The sequence below is a fragment of the Terrapene carolina genome, unplaced genomic scaffold (genome assembly GCF_002925995.2).
Source record: "Terrapene carolina triunguis isolate 2854851 unplaced genomic scaffold, T_m_triunguis-2.0 Scaffold233, whole genome shotgun sequence".
NCBI classification, from domain to species: Eukaryota; Metazoa; Chordata; order Testudines; family Emydidae; genus Terrapene; species Terrapene triunguis.
The window spans coordinates 5,463,974-5,488,115 of NW_020664584.1; the positions used below are offsets into that span (position 1 = coordinate 5,463,974).

The 24,142-nt window shown below is 49.4% G+C and overlaps 1 protein-coding gene across 1 annotated transcript in view; it reads left to right on the top strand.

Annotated features, from left to right (window-relative positions):
* Window positions 1-24,142, top strand: part of EPB41L1 (erythrocyte membrane protein band 4.1 like 1) — a 151,348-nt gene that overhangs the window by 11,117 nt on the left and 116,089 nt on the right. Inside the window, exon 2 of the mRNA XM_026656757.2 lies at window positions 3,198-3,252. The gene's annotated coding sequence lies outside the window, so the exon portion shown is untranslated. The remainder of the gene's footprint in view (window positions 1-3,197; window positions 3,253-24,142) is intronic.

The following is a 24,142-nucleotide window of genomic DNA, read 5'->3' on the forward strand; positions in this document are numbered from 1 at the left end:
TTTATTGGAGATGCTGAGCACCCACGTGGCCGCGCTGGTGGGATCTGTGGGCACATGGCACATCAGAAACAGGCCGCTTGAGTCCCGGCTCTTTGGCTGCCTCACTTATTGAAGGCTCTTGCCAGTATAGGCCTTGATCACTCCCCAAAGCCACGCAGCATGTCAGTGTTGAAGCTGGAAACAATCCAGGTGTCCTTCAATTTCAGTGTCTAACCACTAACCCCAGGAGGCTGGGGGTAGCCCCGAATGGCCGGTCCTTAGCAGTCTGATTGGTGATGAATTTGGGTCTCCGTGTCTTAACTCTCCTGACCTCTCAAGCAAGAAACCCAGGGTTGGGCCCTCTCAAGATATTGGGAGTGTGGGGTGGCAGGCTCTCGGGGGTAGGAGGAACGGGATGGCACAAAACTGCCCAGCAGGGAGGTGGGATCCAGGGTCCAGGTTTGAAGAGAGGTCCTTAGAAATCCAGTGTTGTCCTGCGTTTCCAATAGCGGGCACCTCCACCAAGCACAGACAGGAGCCAGAGGTCCCGTTAGATGCAGTGAGGCTGTTGTTGCATGTTAACCCTTTTGATGCTAGACGTAAACGCTGCCTGTCTTAAATCAGTGAGGATCATCTGCATCCAGCAGCAGAGAAGCAGTCGGGGAATGATTTATTTAAAAAAAAAAAAAGAGTGGGGTTGGGGGATGGTGCTTGCTGGCCGGGGAGTAACGCATTGATCTTTTCACTGGAACCAGGAGTTCAAATCCCTGCTCAGGTCACAGCTGATAATGAGGTTGATGAGCTCTGAGTCTCGTCCCTGTTGTTCACATCACTAACGCCCGAGCAGCTGAGTGCAGAGGGCGGCGTGTGCTTGCACAGGTCTAATAACAGGAGTAGCTGGGCTTGCTGTGGGTCAGGCTGTCACTGTGTCGGCAGAGCCCCACTGGGGAGCATCGCGTGCTGGCTGGATGAAGTCAGTGGTGTTCGCTCCACAGCTTTGTGGGCATTAAACACCTGCATCTTCCCTGGGATTCCAAATGAAGGGGGGTGGGGGGCGGGAATCGGACTGGCTCCTGAAGGCAGCTGGTGTAACTGCCCGGGCATCCTGAGCCAGTGGTTATCCAAGGTACCGAACTGTCTCTCAGAATCATTCATGCCCTCAGGAGGCTGAAGGGACTGGATGGCTAGTACAGTGGGTGCGCTGGCCGAGCTATCATCAGGCTTCTTCAGACCTCTCACCCCCCAAAACTGCAGATGCACTGGTGATAACGTAGCATAAGCCTTGTGTGTGTGTGGGGGGGGGTTTCTCAGTTACCACCATATGGCCCAACTCTGCTCAGAGCACAGCTAGACGACGGAGCAGTGTAAACGCCCGAGCCTTCTCCACACTCTGGCTACTGGTCATGGGAATTATGGGTTTGAAAAAATCCTAGAGTATAAAACCGTCCTGATTTTTCCCCCCTCTGGCCCAGCCCCCGCCTTACTTTAGATGGACACTGGTGTAATTCTGCTGGGCTCCTGATTGCACGGGAGTTGCATTGACACAGAAGCGGAGAAAGGCCTGGGTCACTATTGCCTGAGTTCTGTAGTTCTCACTCCCATTCGCTCAGACATTGGGGGATTGAGACTTTCCAGGCTTTTCCTTAGCCCATCAGTGAATTTCTCTCCTTGGAAGCTTGAGTAAAACCGGCTCAGCTTTTTGGCGTTATTTTTTGTTCTGTATGGAGCCCCATATCCACGCTCAGTTGTGTCCCAACACCCGTAAAGCCCTGCCTCTTCTGACGGGTCATTGACGTGGGGGGAGGAAGGGTTCATCCCCTTTACTGAATGTGCAACATGTGGTTTGGAGGGTAGTCTCCAGACAATCCATGTCCTAATGGGACTGAAACATGGCTGTGAGGTGGCAGCCAGAATGTTGCAGATGAAATTTCCATGGGGGTGTATTTGGTGGGACCCTGACTGCACCATACCAGAAGGCAGACAGCAGGACAAATTCTGCTCTGTTGCATCCACTACATGTCCACTGATTTCAGTGAAGTGACTCTGGATTTATACCGTTCTGCGAGGTGGTTATTAAAGTGCATAGCATACATGGGATGCAGTTAAATGGTCTCATTAAATCAAAATGAAACTTGGAGCTGGTGCAGCTTAGGTCCTGGGGGTTGGATTTTCAAAGGGGCTCCCATTCATACACGTGCTTCTTTTTGTGGGCTCTGTGCACGTGAATGGCACTTTACGTGGCCAGATCAATGGATTATGTGCCATCCTACCTGATCTGCATTAGTGCCTTGCATGTGAGTCTACTCACAAATTTTACCTGTGCATGTGTTGGAGGCCCATTGGAAAATTAACCCTTTAGTGTAAAAGACCTTTCTTGTGCAAAAGTAGGAGCTATCCCAGGTCTTCCGTAGCATTCCCAAGATGGGCCTCATAAGTTTCTCTCTAGTCTTACTCAGAGCCTGTAATATGTACATCCCGATTTTGTTCTGGTGTGTAGTACAGTTACATGGATGCAAGTGTTCTTCAGACCTTGCAGATCTTTGTCTTCCATAAAACGTAGTTCTTCTCCAAAAAGTGACTCTCTAAAAAATGCTGTTGTGGAACTTGTTTGTTTTCCGAGTGCATTTCATATCAAACACACTCAGTTCTCCAGTAAAGTACCAGTCCTGCAAACCTCCCTTTGACATCTGCGAGTCCAGCTGGGTTCATTGTGGCTCATGCATCATCACCTAGAATAAAAACTGCAGACCAAATGTTGGCCTCAGCAACACCTGGGCAACTCTGTTGTCTTTAGTGGGCCTGTACAGGTGAAACTGAGGGGTATAATACAATGGCACTGCACAGATGGCCATGAAATTAGAACTTGGTTAATGATTCACTGTGCAAGCCAGAAAAGTATCCAGTTCACTTTCTCCCAGCAGTGTTGGTTCAGTAAAGACAGGCTTTTATCACTCAGATTAGCAGCTCAGCCTCTGAATACACAGGGAGCAGACCTGCTCAGTTAGAAGGTGCTGTTTCATCTAGACCTGTTTCAGAGTAGAGGGCACATAAATGAACGAATTCTTATAGAACTGAATACAGTGCTCAAGCCACTAAGACCACCAGTGAGCTCTCGATGAAATGAGCGATGCTCATTTCGTGTCGCTCTGCAGCATACATGATTTTGATCATTTTTGAGAAGACACTTTGGATGATTTCTTTTACTCTCTCTCTCCCAGGTTCTGAACGGTGCCTGAACAGAAGTTAGAGCCAAGAGCTGCCCTCGGAGACAGGGTGAGTCTGTCCTTGTTGTTAGTGACCCTTTAGTCTCTGTTGTACATTCACGCTTTTAGAAGCAAGCAGGTTTTCCGTAGTGCGAAGGGATCCAAATCCTGATTGGCGCCTTATGGGTGCTACTGCAGTGTGAAGAAGAATAATGGGCCCTGATGGTAAATGACTAGATCTCCAAAACCCACAGGGAGGGAGTACTGGAAATAGAGGTGCAGAACGCTACGAGTCAAATGCAAAGCTCAGAAATGGTGGCTTTTTAGGGTTCTGTGTGTGCTTTTATTCACATTTAGCTATGAACTTGAAAATGGGCTGATTCCTGTGGATGAGGCTATTTTGAGGCTCTGCATTTAAAAACACACAGAAATTCAAACTATTTTTCTGTGTTTTCAGTGCGAAATTTTGCACAAAGTGAAATTTAGGAAGGCAAAATCGATGCAGATCAGCAAGAACGTGGCAGTAATTCTGTGAAATGAAACCTTGTCTTTGATTGTTGAGCTGCTTGGAATGTGGATTTCCTGATTTCAGGTCAGGCTGTGTAAGCATGGTTTAGCTCGACCTCTAGTTTTATGTTTATTCTAGGAATGCTGATTGTGCTCTGGGATTGGGAACGGAGCGAGGGAACAAATGTAGAAACCCGCTCTGTTAAATCACAGGGGTGCCTGAAATGTTCAACCTGTGGGTGATGAGGTGCTTGAGGCCGGTTGTTGGGTTATTATACCTCTTTGTGGATAGCTGCGCAGTTCCCCTTTCTGTTCAAGTGCAATGAATGTATTGTTCGGAGCAGAAATCCCAGCATCACCCAGGGACTCAGAGAGTGAATTTACACACAATGTGATCATTTTGGGAGGGCTTTCTATGCTGGTGGAACATGGTGAGGATGCTATTGCAACCCCATGTGATGAGATCCTGGGGAGATACAGGTGAGGTGAGATGGAGAGGGGATGGTATGTACCCAGTCATGTGCCATTCTCAGCCTGTGATTAAATTAGGGGCTTTGAACGCCTCTCTTCCACCCTCTAGAGAAAAAACTCTTCAGAATACTCATCCCTTCAAGTCTTTGGACAACATGCAGCCTTTGGTGGGTCCCCCACCAATCCAGTGCACCAATCCAATGCCAGCTTACAGCTTTCCCTGCCAATCCAGCCCGGCCTATATTGAGCTGAGGCAGTGTGCCTCTGCAGGGTGCAGCTGTGCCCCATGTGCAGCTCCCTCTCTCTGGAGCCTGAAGGCAGGGTTTGAACTGTGTGCTCCCGAGGTGCAGGACTGGTTCGCTGCACATGGGACCATAGACGCAGCGTTGTCAGAGCAAATTCCTACCAGCACATGACCCAGGCGGGAGAATCCATGTCTTTGAGGAGAGCTATAAGTGGGTCACTGTCATTGATTAAAGTGTAAAGCAAGCATGCCCCTCAGGGCTGTAGATTTCTCTCTCTCTGAGCCAAGGCAGCCTGTAAAGTTTTATGAGCAATTTCTGCTCAGTAATTCCAAGCAGCTCATCCTTCAGGAGGGCTGCGTGTGCATCTGTAAGAGTTCAGTACTGGTTGGCAGCTCTGTCTGCCACATGGGGCGCAATATGTCTGGCCTGTGCAGCAGGCACTTGTGACCGGGGCACGTGGAGGATATACCGAAGAGGTGGAGAATAGGAGAGACTAGAAGGAAATGTGCTGAGTCTCATTCAGTCCTTCTGTGTGTTAGGGAGGCGGCATGGCTCAGGGCCTGGGAATCAGAGGCTCTAGGTTCTATTCCCAGCTCTGACACGGATTTGCTATGTGGCCTGTATGTGCCTGTTTCCCTTTCTATCGATGTGGATCGTGCCTGCTCACCTCTGCTCTCAGGTCTCCAGATGAAGAGGCCTATGCTGAAAGGCCATGCTTTGAACTTGCGCAGGTTAGAGCTGAAAAGGGACAAGTGGTGTGTGATACAGGAGGTCAGACCAGATGATCACAATGGACCCTTCTGGCTTTGGAACCTGTGAATGGGGAGATCTGTGTGGTTGCCAGCAATAGGTGATGTGCCTCATCTGCCCTGGGTGAATTCTCTGGAAAGGTACTCGGAAGGGGCAGCTGGGTATAGAAAGAGAGACCCAGATGGACGGACGTGGTGGGGAGAGAGAACAGATGTACACTGGGACCTGTACCCCCAATTCGCGCTCTCACTCACTGATTTGGCTCCACGGGGATGGATCCCATGTGTAGATGGGTTTTCTTCTGCCACCGTGTGGGTCAGGTCTGCTCTGAGTGGGGTTAGGCCACATAGGGCTTCCAGAGCCATTGGCCCATCTGCACCAGGCTCCTGAAGGTGCTAACACTGGGGGAGCTGAGCCATTGCGGGCAAGAGAGGGACATTTCCCTAGTGTAGCTGTCTCTCTAGTGCTCTCTCTGGCTTCCTTTAATCCACTTCTCTCCTATACGCCAGGTATGACAAGCCCATGAGACTTGCTTATAACATACAGGAGTTGTAAGCCCCCTCCCCCATTCATGTGTGTGACTTTTTTCCCCGGCCCCTGTGTGTATGTGTCTTTCTTCCTCTCTCCCGCATCTGTCTCCTTCTCTGCTTCCGTGTTGTCTCATACCTGTTCTGCAATTCTGTGTCATTTCTTTTGGTGCATATTCATACATCCCCATGGCAAGTCCCAGAATGCACTGCACTCTTTCTCTTTCCTCCTTCCCCCCTCACACACTGCATAGCTGAGCATGTCTGAGCTTTGGGAAGGTTACAGGGGAGTTGCCCCCAGTAGAAGACTAGTAAAAATCAGCTGGAATGAAGAGAGACTTTGATCAGCTTTCTGGCTGACAAAAGAGAGCTGTGAGACTCTGATTCTTAACCCTGTCTTTCCCAGTAGACTTAGGAAACTGTCCAGGGCTGTATACAGCCTGCTTAATTTCCCCAGGGACTGCTGTAAGCAGGGCTGGCGCAACCCATTAGGCGACCTAGGCGGTCGCCTAGGGCCCTAACATTTGGGGGGCGGCGACCACGGCGGCGGGATTTTCCGCCGCCTCTGTTGGGGGTGGCATTTTGGGGGCGGGACCTTCCGCCGCCTCTCTCGGGGGCGGCATTTCGGGGGCGGGACCTTCCGCCACCTAGGGCGGCAAAAAAGCTGGCAGCGCTCCTGGCTGTAAGTGGAAATGTGATACATATTCCATGCCTCTTTTGCTTCAGTCTTCACTAAAATAGTGAATTGTGACCAGACACGTAACACAATAAATATTAACAACAAGGGGGAAGTAACAGAAGCCAAAACAGGGGAAGAACAGATTAAAGAACATTGAGATAAGTTAGATGTGTTCAGTTTGACAGGACTTGATGAAAGGCATCCTAGGGTAGGTAAGGAACTAGCTGAAGAAACCTTGGAACTGTTAATGATTATCTTTGAGAACTCCTGGAGGATGGGTGAGGTCCCAGAGGACTGGAGAAAGGGGAACATACCTATCTTTCAAAAGGGGAACAAAGAGGACCTGGGGATTTATAGACCAGTCAGCCTAACTTCAATACCTGGAAAGAGACTGGGACAAATGATTCAGCACTCAGTTTGTGAGCACCTAGAGGATACTAGGGTTATAAGGAATAGCCAGCATGGATTTGTCAGGAACAAATCGTGTCAAACAAACCCAATTTCCTTTTTTGACAGGGTTAATGGTCTAGTGCAGGGGTAGGCAACCTATGGCACATGTGTCGAAGGTGGCACGCAAGCTGATTTTCAGTGGCACTCACACTGCCCGGGTCCAGGGGACTCTGCATTTCAATTGAATTTTAAATGAAGCTTCTTTAACATTTTAAAAACCTTATTTACTTTACATACAACAATAGTTTAGTTATATATTATAGACTTCTAGAAAGAGACCTTTTAAAAATGTTAAAATGTATGACTGGCACACGAAACCTTAAATTAGAGTGAATAAATGAAGACTCGGCACACCACTTCTGAAAGGTTGCCGACCCCTGGCCTAGTGGATAGGGAGGAAGCAATAGACATGATATAGCTTGATTTTTACTAAGGGTTTTGACACAGTCCCACATGACATTTTCATAAGCAAATTAGCGAGATGTGGTCTAAATTAAATTACTATAAGGTGGGTGCACAACTGGGAGGGTGTATCTAATGGGGTCCCACAGGGGCCAGTCCTGGGTCCAGTTCTAGTCAATAGTTTCATTAACAACTTGGATAATGGATTGGAGAGTACATTTATATAACTTGTGGATGACATGAAGGTGGGGAGGGGTTGCAAGCACTTCGGAGGACAGGATTAGAATTCAAAATGACCTTGGCAAATTGGAGAATTGGTCTGAATTCCACAAGATTAAATTCAATAAAGACAAGGGAAAAGTACTTCACTTAAGAAGGAAAAATCAAATGCACATGTAAAAAATGGGGAATAACTGGCTGGCAGTAGTGCTGCTGAAAAAGATCTGGGTGGGGGTTATAGTGGATCACAAATTGAATACGAGTCAACAGTGTGAAGCAGTTGTGAAAAAGGTTAATACCATTCTGGGGTGTATTAACAGGAATGTTGTATGTAAGATACAAGAGTCCCATTGTACTCAATGTTGGTGACTCCTCAGCTGGAATACTGTATCCAGTTCTGGGTGTTACATTTAGGAAAGATATGGACAAACTGGAGAGAGTCCAGAGGAGAGCAACCAAAATGATAAAAGGGTTAGAAAACGTGACCTGTGAGGAAAGGTTTAAAAAAAATTGGGCATGTTTTAGTGTTGAGAGAAGACGACTGAGGGGGAACCTGATAACAGTCTTCAAGTACATTAAGGGCTGTTATAAAGAGGACGGGGATCAATTGTTCTCCATGTCCACTAAACCCATTACTTATTGTCCTACCTTCAATCTGCAGCGAGGGAGATGTAGGTCAGATATTAGGAAAAGCTGGCTAACTTTAAGGGTAGTTAAGCTCTGGAATAGGCTTTCACAGGAGGTTGTGGAATCCTCCTCATTGGAGGGTTTTAAGGACAGGTTGGACAAACACCTGTCAGGGATGGTCTAGGTTTACTTGGCCCTGCCTCAGCCCAGGGGTCTGGACTAGATGATCTCTGGAGCTCCCTTCCAGCCCTACAATTCTGTGATTGCATGTAGGGGTCCCCATGTGGTCCAAATCCTGCTCAGGGTAGCTCTCTCACATGTTTACAAAAGTATGTGCTAACCACAAGCACCTCCCCAAATGAATCTCTCAGTGGAGACAGTGAAGCAGCCCCCTCCCTGCATGGAGTGTGGAGGACCCTGAGGTGCAGTGACCCCGTGGCAGGGTGTTTGAGAAGAGAGATGGGGCAGAAGGAGGCCTGGGGTGTAGGAGCTAGTGGGGTGGCTCCTGGGTGGTCGTGTTTGGCCCTGTCAGTACTGCCCTTACTCCTGAGTTATAAAACCATGCTGAAGCATGATACTCCCATCACTTGTGGCTTATTTGATTTGTTACTGTAACACGACAGGGTCTCGGGTGCTAGGCAATGTACAAACACCGGACAAAAAGAGGGTCCCTGCCAAGGAACTTACAATCGAAGTATAAGACTTTTGAAACATCCAATCATAGATTCCAAAGCCGGAAGAGACCACTGTGATCATCTAGTCTGACCTCCTGTATAACACAGGCCAGAGACCTGCCCCTAAATAATTCCCAGAGCAGAGCTTTTAGAAAAACAGCCACTCTGGATGACAAGCGACTACAGATGGGTACAGACTGACTGACAGGGAGCACAAGGAAACAGTGAACAGGGTTGGTCACCGTGATGGGCGGTGGTCACAGTCCAGCAGCAGCCTCGCTGTTGCCGAGGTTTTTATAGGCATCCATGGTGCAGGGGAGTTCAGAGGAGGGGTTTGAAGCAGGATAAGGAGTTAGTTTTGCTGATGTTTACCCGGAGCTCCTCTCAGGCGTGAGAAAGCAGGAATTTGCTTGTTTGAAAATGTAATAAGTGGGAGATGGAGGCATCATGGACCAGTCCATTTGCCTAAAGCTCCACCTGCAATTTCAGCTGGATGGAGCATTCCTCTTCACATCCTGTCCCAAACTCCTCCCTCCCATTGCTGGAAGAGGCTAAAGGGCTGCTATGTTCCTCGGGGGAGGGGGAAGCAATTCCCTGGGCAGAGCCTTCTGAGATCCTTGGGGATGGAACACACAGTGCACATGTGAGATCATGGGCTGGATTCAGCCCTGCTTTTATACCATGGGCAGCAGTAGCACAGTTACCCTGCCGCATGGGAGGCCTCTGGCCCACTGTTCTTGTTTGGCTTATTCTAGTGCTCTTGTTTCACATCATCATCATGACACTCAAAGGGTTCTTGGTGGGTGTACAGCGTCCGTGCCAATGGGTCTCTTCCAGTACGTGGCATTTCTATCCACCGCTGCCTTTCAGCTTTCAAGCTAAACTACAGTCATATATGCAAGTAAATAACTGACTAAAACTCCTGATAGCTTCTATCTACTCCACCAGCATTGTGCTACCAGTGGGAATACTCTGAGGGCCACCTCTAGGCTCTTCCCTCCCCTTGCGCAAGGGCAGAGCCACCGCAGTTCCTGTGTGACTCGAACCCTCTCTCTCTCTCTCTCTCTCTCTCTCACACGCGTGCGGTGTGTTTGCGTGTTGGTGGGCAGACAGCTGCTGCATTTTCAGCAGTTTTGATCTGTTATCGCTTAAAGTGCAGAAGTGGGAACACTGCAGCATCTTTAGCTGGACATGGACATTTTTAACATTAGATATCCCAGTGTATTGTGAGAATAATGCAAATCTTTACACTCATGTAAAAAAACCCCCAAACCTGGCAGATTAAATTATTTTTCTGGCAAATCCATAAAAAACCCAGCCAGGCTGGTCAAATACCATCCAGGTGGTAACCCTGCTGCAAATACCTGAGCAGCTTTACTCACATGAATCACCACACAGAGTTCAACAGGATGACTCCCATGACCCTGTCTTAGACCTATTAGACTCCGCTTGCTCCCCCATCCCATCTCCAGCTGATGTTCTTGGTGAACCCCACAGCAGTGCAAACAGGGTGGCGCCCGGGTGCTGTCCGTTTTGTTCTCCAATTAGTAAGATGTTCTCATCGGCACCTCGAGACACGAATGCGGTGATGGTTTTAAGAGAACACACACGTTAAAACAGACCTAATTTGACACCTGTCAACTCAAGGGAGCGCTGAGAAAACCGCCACAACACGCACTGCACCATAGGTGTTCTGGGATTGTAGCTGTGGGAGAAGCAAAGAGCCCTGAGGGCCTGCACTCAGGTCTGGGCAGGTCGAGTGCTTTTTCATTCACCTTTCACTGGGTGGGGTTTCTCTGTCATGGTGAGGTGTGTGGGTGGGTGCGCACGTGCTAACGATCTGGGGAAGTTGTAATCATGTTTAAGAAAGCATCTCAGTGCCTTTGTATAAGGAGCAGAGCAACCTTCCTATCTTGGCAGGTTTATCAGCATGCGGATGAGCTGGTTATCTGTCTCTGAGTTTGTTCTACAGCTCGTGCACAGCCAATATAATATCCTATCATCGCATGAATATCAAGTAGGGCTTCCTGTTGCATCCGTATATCACAAGGCAGAGAGATAAAGGGAAGGACTGTGTCTCCTTGGCAGAGTTTCTCTAAGGTGATGGTTGTGTTCCATTGAGGATGCTGCCTGTGAGGTTACACGGGACGTTATTTTAGCCTGGGAGGCACCTGTGTGCGTAGCACAGCAGATCTCGTAACACAGCGGTTCTCAGGCTGTGGCCTGCAGACCGCCGTTGGCTGTGGATCACTCGCTGGCTGGAACATGGGACTGTCCACATCCCATAAACTCAGGGATGCAAAGCAGATTCCTTTATGATAGTGGAAAAAATAACCACCACAACAAAATAAAAATCAAATAAAAGACAGGGGAAAACGAGGCACAACTCGTTCTTCTAAACTGGGTTCCCACGCCCCCTTTACTGCAGTTCTTGTAGATGTTTCCTCCACTACTGCCTGTTCCACTGGCATTCCTCTAACACTCTGATGTTTATATCATGGAGATGGCTCCCAGCCTGCTTTGCTTTTAAATGGATATCACCTTTTCACACTGGTGCCCCATGCTAGCTTTCCTCCTCCTCTCCAGCTGCTATTCCCTTTGCAAGACAGCTACAACCACATTACATACTTTCCTAATCTTTTCCATGTGAGAGACTGTTGGGATTGTCACAGTGGTGACACGTGACCTGAAACAGGGAGAGGAGCTGGCCTGGGCAATTGCCAAGGGGAGGGAGAAAACTCAGTAATGTTTTGTGGTCCAGATTGTTTGAAGCACCCCTTTTCCATGCCTTCCCCCCACTTCTCCCCAATCCCAGCCATCCTGCTCGTCAGACATTCCCTTAGTCCTTAGAGAGGTCTAATCATACCCCGCAACTGTATTCCCTGACATCTGGCTCAGCCTACTCCTGAGAGACTGTGTCCTGAGCCTTCTAAGGCTGTTGTTCTGCTGGCCAAGTTTCCCAGAAGCAACTCAGCAACTAAAGTGGACAGTACTTGATAGTGCCATAGACAAAGGGGGGGGGGGGGAAGAATGGTCCAGTGATAAGGGTGCTTATCTGGAACTTGGGAGACCTGGGTTCAATTCCCTGCTCTGCCACAAACTTCCTGTGTGGCCTTGGGCCAGTCACTTAGTTGCTCTGTTCCTCAGTTTCCCTATCTCACAGAGGTGTTAAAGATTGAGATGCTTACATGTTATGGGAATGAGGGCCAGATAAGTCTATTTTATTCATTCACAGGAAATCAGTCTTTCAAATGTTTGTCCACTTGTGGTCTTCAGAGATATCATAGGAGTAGGAGGGGGTCACCCTGATGTCCTGGCCAAATTACAGCACATATTATATTCTGCATCCCTAAAATTCCCATTGGATCCAATATTCTTCACTCTAAACTATTACATGGTGTCGCTGTGTCCTGTCAAACAGCTGCTGTGCCCCACCCCAGAGGTGACTGCATTCCGCTGGGGATTAGAATGGTTCCTATGTGTGATTCAGAAAGGGCTTTTGGATGAGGGGTGCTGTCTACAACATTTTTTTCATAAGCTCTTCTCCCTGAGGCCTTGCCCTAATGCGGGGGCAGCGCTTGGGTCGGGGCAGCGCGCGTAGCCCCCTGACTGCCCCTACGCCTAGGAGCCGAAGGGGGGACATGCCGCTGCTTCGGGAGCCGCGTGGAGCCAGGGCAGGCATGGAGCCTGCCTTAGCCCCTCTGCACTGCCGACCGGACTTTTAAAGGCCTGGTCAGCAACACTGACCGGAGCCACCAGGGTCCCCTTTCGACCCGATGTTCCGACCCAAGTATTTGAATCGACCCAAACAAAAGCCCAGTGAGCTCCTGATAGGCCCTGCCTTAGCTCTCTTTCTCCTTCGGACCCAGCCCTGATGCACTCCCTGCTACGCCGCAGTGCCACCTTTGGGACAGCAAATTGGAAGGGCCTATCCCGCTGGAATAGGCAGGGAGTTCTCAAAGCTGCCTGCTTTCTGCTTGCACCAGCAGAAGCTCAGAAGGCGCCGACTGGTGCGGACGAGTGATACAGTGGCGTCGGCTAGGCCCTATGCAGGGTGGCTTCTGCAGGTGTGAACTCCACTCCTCCCTGCTCTGCCTCTCTGGGGCCTGGGCTGCTGAAATCTCCACCTGGGGCCTTGCAAACAGCAGCCGAAAACTGAAAAACTACAAGTGGTCAAGCAGAAAGTTTAGTTTTAGTGAAAACTTGCCCCAACTGAGTCGCAAAAGACTGGACATGGCCGTTTGGTGGGTAAAAACATTTTTCATTGGAAAAAAATGTCAAATGAAAAATTTCAAGCAGCTCTAATTGTCACAGCTGATCGCTCCCTGTGGTGGCTCGTCAGTGGGGTCATCTGGGGTTGTCGGGACAACTTTGTGTGGGAGACGGTGTTTATTTCAGTGGTACAATGTTGTTCCTTTTGAAAACTTTGCCTTATGAGACTGGCCAATCAGCTCCATCGTGCCTTCCTTGTTTGTTTCTCTTTCTCCTACCTTCTATCTGAGGCCTGGTCTACACTACGGGATTAATTCGGATTTAGCAGCGTTAATCCGAATTAACCCTTCACCCGTCCACACTACAGAGCCAGTTAATTCGAATTAAAGGGCCCTTTAAATCGATTTCTGTACTCCACCTCGACGAACGGAGTAGAGCCTAAATCGATTTTGTTAATTCGAATTAAGGTTAGTGTGGCCGCACACCACCGAATTACTGTGTTTAAGTTAATGGGGTAGTGTGGCCGCACACCACCGAATTAATGTGGTTAAAAACCGAATTAAGGTGCTTAGTGTGGCCGCGCACAATCGAATTTATACAACCTGTTTCCCAAATTCGAATTATCTAAATTCGGATTAATCCTGTAGTGTAGACATACCCTCAGTCTGCTTCCTCTTCCAGCTTGTAAGTTTCTAAGGTTGGGGCCTTGTCATCTTTTGTTTGTATAGTGCCTAGCATCATCATAACCCAGATCTACTGAGTCCCAGTCGAGTGTCTCGTCCACAGGACTATCCCAAGGGAGGGGGAATAAAAAAGCCACAAAAATTTGTGCATCCAGTTCTGTGATTTCTGTCCTCTCTCTTTCTCCTGTTCTCTTCCCGTACACTGACCCTGGGCTGGGCTGAGGAATGTAGAACCTCTGGGCGTGGTTTATCTGTTAGGCTGTGTCAGCTATCGGAAAGGTACACGTCTGTAGCAAGATAACTGTTTCTCCACCCCCACCCCCCCCCGCGCGTTCGTACTTTCGCTGTAAACGCCTAGTGGAGACGAGGCTCTCTAGTTTTTGCCTCCGTGCAGCGGGGGAAGGCAAACGCCAGGAGGTGGACCTTACCTGGCTACATTGAGGTAAAGACTGTCTATGCCTCCTCTCCACTGAGATTCAGAGTAGCAGCCGTGTTAGTCTGTATCCGCAAAAAGAACAGGAGTACTTGTGGCACCTTACAGACTAACAAATTTATTAGAGCATAAGCTTTCGTGGGCCACGAAAGCTGATGCTCTAATAAATTTGTTAGTCTCTAAGGTGCCACAAGTACTCCTGTTCTCTTTCCACTGGGATTGTACCATGAGGGGATATCTGCACAGCAAAACGCAAACCCCGTGGCAGTGAATCTCAGAGCTTGGGTCTACAGCCTGGGGCTCGTGGTACGGCGCTAAAAGGAGGCGTGTAGATGTTCGTGCTCGGGCTCTGAAGCCTGGGCTTGGGATGGTTTGTTGCTGTGTACGTGTACCCTGAGAGGGCTAATCGGCATTAACTATCGTACAGTAAAGGCGCCCTAGCCTTAGGGAGGAGCAGCTCAGGCCTCTCACCCTGGCCCTCCTGCGCTTGCTGGCTTAGTGTTCCTTTTCCTTTTAGGAACAGGGCTGGAATTGACCCAGGACATTGTGCTAACCACTTTCACTGGGAGGAGCTTGTGAGCTTGCTTTTACATCTTCTCTGAAAGAACAGTTTCCCCCCTCATCCCTACACACCATGCTGGGATGCAAGTTCAGTGCTGACTCAGCATAAGAAGTGCCACCTATTGAACTGCCTCCATTGCTTCTGCAGCACCTACCTGCTCCTGGGAGGTCTCTGATCTAAGTACCAACCTGGCCTGACCCTGCTTAGCTTGTGAGACTTGGCAGGACTACAGTACAAGGTGCTATGGCTGCAAACGCGCATTTGATTTCTCTTATCGTATAAAGAACAGAGAGACTGATCGCACTGGCTGGGCCCAGGTGCTAAAGGCAGATGCTGTACATGCTTCCATCCCCACCTGGCTCAGCGCTGCCAGTGCTCCTCAGTCCTGACTCGCAGCCCCTCCTGCTGCTCTAGCCCCGAGGTGACCTACAGCTCTTGTCAATGCACCTCTCTCCTCACCTGCAAGCCCCTCTGCTATTTTTGCCTTCTCCTGAGCAAATTGTGCAAATTTTGGGTTGTGGATACTTGTCTGCTAAGGACTAAGATCAGAAACCACCAGCCCTCATTTTGGGAAATGACTGAGCCCCTGACCTGTTGTCCCACTTACAAATTTTGGCCCACAGTGTACATCCCTCTCTGACCCTATGCGTGCGTATTATACGCTCCCGTATTTATGAAACAAATAACCGCCTTCATCTTGTCCAGTCTCGGGCTTTGCCTGTGTGACATGAGTTTGGCCGGTCTCAGCTCAGTAGAGAGGTGCCTGCATCACAATAACACTCCATCTCAATTGGCAGTGAGAGCAAGGACTGCAATTAGGGTGACCGGACAGCAAGTGTGAAAAATCGGGATGGGGGTGGGGGGTAATAGAAGCCTATATAAGAAAAAGACCCAGAAATCGGGACTGTCTCTATAAAATCGGGACATCTGGTCACCCTAGCTGCAATGAGCTGTTTCCCGTAGGGCATGAAGGAGCCTGGGATGGAAAAGCTCTGTCCTTTTAAATTCCCTGTGGAGCACCATGTGTGATGTGGGGCCCACCTGCTCTCTGCCCCCGCCAGGCTGGTGTCCAGTGGCTGCATTTACGTAGCAGGCCCTAAGGAATGGAAAACCGTAAGCCAAGTATCTGGAAAAACAGGTTGGGATTGAGATCTCCAGGGCTGCAGGGCTGTCTCCTAGGGGCAGTGATTTACTGAAGCCCCATCACTTGAGTCATTGACACTGAGCCTGGACAAGGCACTGGAGGCCACCTGCTTTGGCCTGGGAGTGGGGGATGCACCAGGGGGCAGACTGTCAGTCTCTTAACGCCCTTGACGTGGGCAGAACTATGACACCTGCCAACAGGTGTTCACCAGCTGGAAGCTGAGGCAGGGAATCGGGCTGGGGCTATTCTTGCTGCACCCCCTGACCCTGCACACCCCTCTCTGCTTCCTCTCTCCTTGCCTGGAGGTTTTTACTCTCCTCTCTTCTCTCCCCTCCTCCGCTGCTGAGGTTAATGGAGAACTTGGGCCACTTCCCATCCTTCACTGATGAAAGGCCTGGCTGATAAACACCTCACAGCGTGAAGCGGGGCAGGCTGCACTGGTGTTTATGTTCTCTGCAAGCTGGCGACATTCATCGGGTGCTGGAGCTCAGGGGCCTGAGGATGCGCTGGGCTCATCTGCCTCCAGCTAAAGAGCTGTGGGGGAAGATCCCATGAGGCTGGGGCCTGGCTGCCTCCGTCTCCCTGTGGTGCGCCGGCCCCTGCCGAGAGCTAGTTTTGCATCATTAAGACAGGTAGCTCTTTCCTGCCTGCTAGTCCCATGGTGCCCAGAGTTAGGTAGGGTTGCCCTCCCTCCCGGTTTCACTGGGAGTCTCCTGAAATCAGGCCCTATCTCCTGGAGGCTACTGAAGCAAACTGGGAGATTTTTAGGCTCTAAAGGTCAAGCGGGCCTAAGGCAGGTTCCCTGCCTGCCCTGGCCCCGTGTCACTCTTGGAAGCGTTCGTCCCATCCCTGCGGCGAACCAGGGGGTCTCCGCGTGCTGACCCTGCCCCAACACCGACTCAGCAGCTCCCCTACCTCAGCCCGGAGCCCCCTCCTGCATGCAAACTCCCTCCTGGAGCCTGAACCCCTCATCCCCTCCAGCACCCAAACCCCCCCCCCCCCCCCAGAGCTTGCACCCCCTCCTGCACTCCAATCTCCTGCCCCAGGAGCCTCCTCCCACACGCCGAACTCCTCGGCCCCAGCCCAGAGCCCACACCCCAACCTCCTGCCCCAACCTGGTAAAAGTGAGTGAGGGTGGGGGAGAGTGAGTGATGGAGGGGGGATGGAGTGAGCGGGGTGGGGCCTCGGAGCAGTGGCAGGGCCTCGGGACAAGGGTGTTTTGGTTTGTGTGATTAGACAGTTGGCAACCCTAGAGTGGGGACTGATGGTGGCTGAGTTAGAATGCCAAATGGGTTAATGTTTGGTGTCATTGGCCAGTGCCGGAGCATGGCATGGTGCCACATGCAGTCAAATACCAGTCTGTTAAGGGAGGCCTCTTTTAATCCCTGCTGTTAGTTATGACCTGTATTGTAGTAGCACATAACATCCCCAGTCATGGACGGGACCTTGCTGTGCAATTGCCATATTGGCTTCTTGTCCTGGATCCTTCACCATCTGAAAATAGCCACTGGTGCCAGGGCCCAGCAATCCAGACCTAGCAGGGGGAAGACCTGTGAATGGATGCTACTTGGAGTGCAGCTTCCATGGGAGGAGCCATCTGAGCTGCAGGGGGTGGGGGCTCTCGCAGAAAAGGGGACTAAAAGCAAATAGTTTGAAGCCACCACTTGGAGGGTACTAGTGTACCCTTCAGATGGGTCTTTAATCAATTGAGCAGTGCCTCACCGGATACACTGCTATTTTATACCTGGGCCAGGGGGCCTATGCGGGTATGTTCTCTGGATGCAGCCTAAAGACGTGTGCAGTGTAGATGTACCTAGAGAAGAGTCATGTTAACCCCCCCCCCACCCCCACACACACATAACTTCTCTTTGCCTTTCATGTACAAACCTTTCCCCGGTCTAAATTCTCCACAGCCCTTTGCTGAGGAGAGGGAAACCACCTCCACCCGCTGCTTAGCTCCGGGACTGGGGCGGGGGGAATGCTGCATTCCCCCAAAATAATTCCTTTTCCTCACCAGAGGATTTTCTATTAATAGCCAATTGCAGATGAAAAGGACGTGAGGAGAGAGCAGAAGGAAGGGGGGGCTGCTGTAATCCTATTATGGATGCAGCGCGGCTTATTCTGCACAAGACCACTTGGTTGCCTGCAAGAAGGTACCGTTGCCTGCTTTGCCAAGGTAACCAGGGCTTTCAGACCATTAGGAGACACTTGATTGGCTCTGCAGCCATTCTTTTTATGAATTAAAGCCCCGCCCCTTTGTCTTTTGTAGCATGATGTCAAGAAATACACCAATCCCCGCTCTTGTTGTCAAAGGATGATGCCAGGCACACAGCGCTGGGGTAAGGCTCAGCATGGCTCTGGCATCTTCCAGCCGAGGATCTCCAAACACTTTTTCATATATACATTAATGATTGACATCCCTGCGCGCTAGGTCTCGTTCACTTAGCTAGCCCCTCAAGCTTTCGAGAGAATGTACATTAGTCATACATTGTCCAATTGCTTTCAAAAGCCCCCAGGTTCAAGAGAAAGCAAAACTGACTGGAGACTAAATGAATATGAACATGTTCAGAAAGACAGCTCTTGAGTCAATAGTTTTAAAGTTTCCTTGGAGCCCCCATGATCTAGGTTTTTGAAAAGCACCCGACCTGCGTGTGTGCTGCCCCCCATGCTCATGCTCTCAAGGTTTGTGCGCCACTAAGGAATCTGACCAGGCAGGAAGGATAGTTCTGTGATTACGGGACAGGGCTTCTGGGTCCCACTTCTGGCTCTGCCTCTGACCTGCTGCGTGAGCTCATGCAAGGTACTTCACCTCTCTGTGCCTCAGTTTCACCATCTGTAAAATCTATAATGCACCACCGCACCTTTGGAAGATCTGGGCCGATACCTGTTTGAAGGCTGTATTGTCAATCTGAGTTCTGGTGACCGCTAGCAACCACTCCCGTTATGATGTCACAGTTGTGATGGTCACCCAAGTCCTTTGGACACAAACAGGCTGGGCTTAGTTTATGCACGCTGTCTCTGGGACATGGGAGATGTCTGCTAGACACGTGGCTGTCCATATGTGTCAAACATCTACACTGGATGGGAGTGCTTTATCTCGTCGGTGGGTTCCCCTCAGCCCTGCAGATCTCTCGGGCTAGGGACCTTATTTGGGATGCTCCTGCTTGAGTGCAGCTTCCTCACACCTGCAAGAGATTGATGGCCTTTCTAAAGCTCTTGGAAGGTTTGTTTTGTAAAGGCAATGTCCTTTTGTGACCCATCAGCAATCACTGTCATTTATAAGAGGCGTCTGGTTGGTCTGCTGCACTCTGAGCCGCGACTGTCTCGCAGCCCTGATGGAAGCACTCAAGCATTGTTCTCATGGTTACCACGATGGCATCAGAATTCCTTGGGCTGTGTGTGTGTGTGTGTGTGTGCGTGCGTGTGTGTGTGTGTATCTGCCTGGAATCTTTTCTCTTGCCACTCTAGCCTCAGGTGCATGGGTCTATAGCAGCCAGACTGGCTTTTGACCTGGCTTGAGGTTGGTTTGAACCAAGGATATGTCTGCACCGCAGTCAGAGGGGCGATTGCACCACATGTAGACATAACCGAGCTACTTCTGACTTAGCTAGCTGGGATACCAATAGCCGTGACACCTGGGTTGCAGTGCAGGCTAGCTGCTTAAGAAATTACCCAGGATCCTGGGTGGGGTTGTTCTACACACGCTGCAGTGACACCTCTGATTGTGGTGTAGATGTAGCCGAACTTAGTTTGAGTAGCGCAGAGTCGAGGCGTGCGTCTGCACTCGGAAGAAGGTGTGTTAGATTGAAATAACCTTAGGCTCTGCCACAGTCTGTACTTGGACTTGCTAACTTGTGAGATCACTAGAAACTGTCTCACTGTCACTAGGCTTTTACCTCCTGTTCGCTGATTTGAGCTAAGAAACACCTTTTTCATTCCCCCACCCCCATTGGAGACAAGGCCTGAAAGGGGGAAGTTTTCTCAGGACTGAACGTTCAGATGAATGAGAATTGAGGTTCGAGCTTTACCCGGGCTAGATCACATCCTCTAAATTGGGTTCAGACTTGCTTTGTGCCAGCCTCATCTGGACCAAACCTGTGTCTGGATCAAATTAGTACGAAGGATTTCCAAACTGGGCATAAAATAGCTTCAGGTAAGATGGTAGGGTAGGTGGGGCTTCTCTCCAGTCCCATCTGCACCACAAAAACATGATTGTAACTAACCCACCCTATGATGTGTGCGTCTTGGGTGGTTTTTTTTTTTTTTTCCTTTCTGGTGTTGCTAAAGCCAACCAGACCTCTTATGTTAGAGAACCATGCTTTGACCCTCAGAGACAGATGCCTTGGCTAAAACAAGGATCTTCATCAATGCTTATAATGTGTGTGTTGTCTTGCCTATAACGTCAAAAAAAACCCATATATTATCACGTGGTCTGGATATAGTCATGTTTAAGCGTGTGAGCAGGTGACATTCACGCCCTAGATAGCCCGAACTTATCCCCTTCCTGGAGTTCTGCTTTACTGATAACTCCAATAACCAAATATAAGCCTCAATCTAAGCTGTCTCTCTCCTGTCTGCCTGTTCCCAGGGCTGCCCCACAGCACTTCCTCTGTACCAGCCCCTAATTCTCTCTGCCAGAGAGAGCCACTTTCAGCATGCTTATGTCCTGGATGGAGCTAACAAGAGCCACCTGCCAGCATGAGTCAGCAGAAGTTGCTGTCTTTGTGCAGGATCCTAGCCCCTCCCTGAGTTTGGGACTTCTCTGCAGAAGAGCTCTGGATCCTCTGTACGGCCTAGGCCCTGCCACTTTGTTATGATGTGGCTGTTGCTGTAGTATAGACGGGGACATTGGTTGGCATTTTTATCATATCACTTAAAAACCAATCACCTATTGGCTGGAAGGAGAGAGAATATCCGTCATCGCTCCAGTACAGGACTGGGCCTCTCTGGCCTGTCTGCTCTTGGATGGGAGGTGGGGAGGGAAGGAGATGGGGTTTAGTCACATGCTTCCTGCAAGCTGATCCTCAGTCTCTGCTGCCTGAGCTTCCTGAATTCCTGCCCTCTGCCCTGGAGGGGAATTCAGAGGAGCAACAATGAGGATTGCAGGGTGGATGTCTGACAGAGCTAAACGTATGTGCTTTGGCCTAACAGCACCTACAGGGGAGCTTGGGTGGTGGTGAAAACAGCAAGGGGGGGAATTGTTAGATTGGTCGAAGGGGCTGTAATTTAGGAGTAAGGAGATGAAAGTGAGCAAAGGCTAATCCACTCTGAATATCCAAAAATACCCACCCCCTTTGCTCTGCCCAGGAAGGCCTGCCAGAGAGTGGTGGGTAGTCTCCCAAGGGAAATGGGGGAGCTTCATTAACTGGCATGTTTGAAACTAGACTGAGACAGACCCTGGGGAACAGACCATCTGGAACAGTCCTGCCGTGTGACCACGGGAAGGATTTGGGAACTCGTTGGGTCCCTTCCATCGCTGATTTCCGTGCAGGGTTCTGGGGATTGAGTTCTGACTTCAGTTCTTTATGTTGTCACTAGACCCTGTAACGGGATTCTGGATGTATAGAAAATGGTAATTATTGTTCCTTCCACCGCAGATGTTTTTCCTTGACAACAACAGCCTCAGCATTTTTCTCGGAATAATAAAGAGGTAAATGTTGTTCTTCAAAGTGAGTTGGCCCTGCCGATGATGATTCATTCTCAAGTGATGCTGAAAAGGAAGCTTGTGTGCTATTTCTGCTCGGCAGCTCTGATTCTCCTCTCACTGTTCTTACACCTGTGTAAACCCACTGACGTAAATGGGGTTACTCCTGATTTCAGTACCAGATTCAGTATCCGAATCTCTGTCTGCATGCACGTCTGTGTGGTGGCTTGAATCTATTTCAGGGATCTCCAGACTCATGCAAGGGTTTAACATGCCCCTGTCGCACACTGCTGAGATTTCAAGTGGACCTCTAGAGTAAGGTGGAGGTCAGTGCTATTAGAGCAGAGCACTTGATGGCCCAGGAGATTGGCATTGGGGTATGGCATTGGCATTCCCTTTTCACCTCTAGATTGCTGGTTCAAATCCAGCTCCAGTTGGTAGTGAATGAAAGATTGCTGAGCTGATTTCAAATCTATCTGTTTTCACTTAAAGAAAATATTTCTAACCCTCATGGTTGAAAGAAAATATTTCAAAAAATGAATGGAATGTAAGCCAGTGTGGTGGCATCTTCCTGAGACTGCATAGCTCTGAGAGGTGTGAACTGCCCTGTTCATATCAGTGGCGTGTCAACTCTGAAGCCTAACAACGATGGCCCAAATGTCAACACTCTTGACTGTTTTGCTACTGATAAATTTAGAAGAACCATCCAGCTAAGATGCTTATTCCACAACCCCAGCCATCTCTCGTGGCTTCCTGGGTGTAGTCTATCCAGCTGCCCGAAGCCACCAATGTCCCCCTAAGAATGCATAGCTGCATTATAGAAGTTACCCATACAGAAACCTCCCAGGGCTGGACTAACAGGGGTGCTGTGGAATCATATTGTCCATTGATAGAATTGTGGTAGCAGTTCTGTGACTGAAAACTTTCCCTTGAAAACTGTCTCTTGATGGCAAATTGGATTTTCAGCTATACTAGTATCTGATTTTCACAAATTTTTTTTTCTTTGAAAAACTGAAATATTTTTTCTGAAAACCGAGAGATTTGGGGTTTTGGACAGAGTTTTTTGGTATTCCTTAGAAAATATAGACAAAAATGATTTCTCCCCCCCCCCCCCCTTTGAAATTTTCCAGAGGAAAATGAACCAGTTTTTCAACCAGCTCTAGATAGTGGCACAAGACTGGAATAACAGCGGTGCTGGGGATCCAGATTGGACGTTGACAGAACTGTGCTAGCAGCCCAGCACTGGCCTACTGCAGGTGATGCAAGTCAGCCCCCAGGGTAGGTTGGGACAGCTGTGGGGGAAGGCTTACATGCCAGCCCAGGCTCCCTTTAGTTTCCCTGGGACCTTGCTTCCTCTATTCCATTCACAGATTGAATTTATGATGATAAAATGTTTTTAATTTAAAACTAGGAAGTGCTGAATCCCCTGACCCTGTTTAAAAAGAGCCCATCCCAAATTACTTGTGATCACACCAATTTTTCACAGGAGGGACTGACTTTCTTTCTTTCTGTCAAATGGAAAAACACTTACTCTCTCTGTTTTTTTTAATTTTTGGAGTGCACTCTGTACGAGCAGGGCTGGCTCTACCATTTTTGCCGCCCCAAGCAAAAAATAAAACTACAATAAAAAGCCGCTCAGACTGTGCCGCCCCAAGAATGGACAGAATGCCGCCCCTTAGCATGTGCCGCCCGCTGGTGCCTGGAGCTGTCCCAGTGAACGAATGATAGGCCAACCCCCCTGGTTTATCCTTCCATGGCAGGAGCAAACTTGGAGAGCCAATGGATTTCATATCCAGGCTTGATTTGCCATGATTAGCATAGCAATCTGCTTCACCCTTTCCAGCCAGCTAGTCAGTCTTAGTCCTGAGATGGGCTGAAATGCAGCACAGATTGCAGCCACCATGCAAAAGAGGGGAGAGAAGCTAAATCCTTTTGCAAACCTAACTCAACCTTCTCCTATTTAATGTATTGTTCTTTTGCTTTTTTTGTGGTTGTTACTACAATCTGTCCTCCCCTCTGCCAACCTCCCCCGCACGGAGGAGTCTGCAGTAAGTTAGAGGGATCACCCCAAGCCCTGATCCTTTATCAATTGAAAAATAAGGTGGAGCCCTGTAATTTACTCTTTTAGCAAAAAATGTCCTGGGTTTTCTCCATGGAACAGGTGCATGAGTTTCGTGGGAAGGATTTTCATGGAGAGTATGGACTAGTGCTTAATTTGTGCCAGGGCTGATCCCTGGCACCTCTGGGCCCAGCAGTTCGTAGCCCCGGCACCTCTGGGATTGCTGCATCAGTTATGAATGTTAAAAAAATTGTTTGAGCCCTGGCACCTCTTTCATTACAAATTAAACACTTGTATCGACTAGGTTTTGCTACTTCTCTAGGCACTGCCAATTAAAAGTTGACAGGGACCCTGGAAAAAAGGGGAGGGCGTGGGGGAACTTGTCAAACAGTAAAGAAAGCAGAAAGTGTGAATGCTGCCCAGTGGAGAAAAGGAAAACACGCGGGGGGTAAGAGGGTGGTGGTCAGAGCTGAGAGGAAAGGAGGGCTTAGCAGGTGCTGGATAAAGAGCAAGCTTGCTCTCCGAAGTGGGAAGCCATCAAATGGCTGGATTTATTGGGGCTTTCCTGTGGAGCTAGTTGCTTTCTGTGCCATAGCCTGGGGGGTTGGGAGAAAGGACTGAGGTGTTAGATAATAGCCACCTGCCCCTGGATGGAGGGATTCGGATCCGGCT